This window comes from Crocuta crocuta, unplaced genomic scaffold (assembly GCF_008692635.1).
Source record: "Crocuta crocuta isolate KB4526 unplaced genomic scaffold, BGI_CrCroc_1.0 scaffold79, whole genome shotgun sequence".
In the NCBI taxonomy this organism is placed as follows: domain Eukaryota; kingdom Metazoa; phylum Chordata; class Mammalia; order Carnivora; family Hyaenidae; genus Crocuta; species Crocuta crocuta.
In genome coordinates, this window is record NW_027533329.1 from 1690376 (window position 1) to 1690751 (window position 376).

Sequence of the window (376 nt, forward strand, 5' to 3'; positions counted from 1 at the left end):
AAGGGTCGCCTGCTGAGCCCAACTTCACCCTCAAAAGCTTTAGAGCCGCCACCCCTCCCCTCCCCCAAGGACCCAGCCCAAGTCCTTCCCGGGATCCGTCCATCAGGTCCGCTCGCGTCCCGGTCCCCGGGCTCCGGGGAGGCTGCCCGAGCCCCGCCCTGCCTCACACCGCGCCCTTAGCCGTAGGAGCGTGTCGTTACCGTACCCGTGTCTCCCCCGGGCGCGTCTCCCTCCTTCCGCGTCCCACAGCAGCAGCAGCAGCGGCCAAACGGTCGGGTCCAGGCGGCTGCGACAGAGGCCGCGAAGGAGCGGTCCAGAGGGGAGCGGCTGCTGGCCTCGGGCGGGCCCTGCGGCTGGGCTGGGTGGGGGTGGGTCG

The 376-nt window shown here is 72.1% G+C and overlaps 1 protein-coding gene across 3 annotated transcripts in view; it reads right to left on the reverse strand.

Annotated features, from left to right (window-relative positions):
• The window catches only part of SLC6A15 (solute carrier family 6 member 15), a 44682-nt gene extending 44312 nt beyond the window's left edge, over positions 1-370 (reverse strand). For all 3 annotated transcript variants that reach the window (XM_077748141.1, XM_077748142.1, XM_077748140.1), the window contains exon 1: positions 206-370. The gene's annotated coding sequence lies outside the window, so the exon portion shown is untranslated. The remainder of the gene's footprint in view (positions 1-205) is intronic.
• Positions 371-376: the final 6 nt, after the last annotated feature.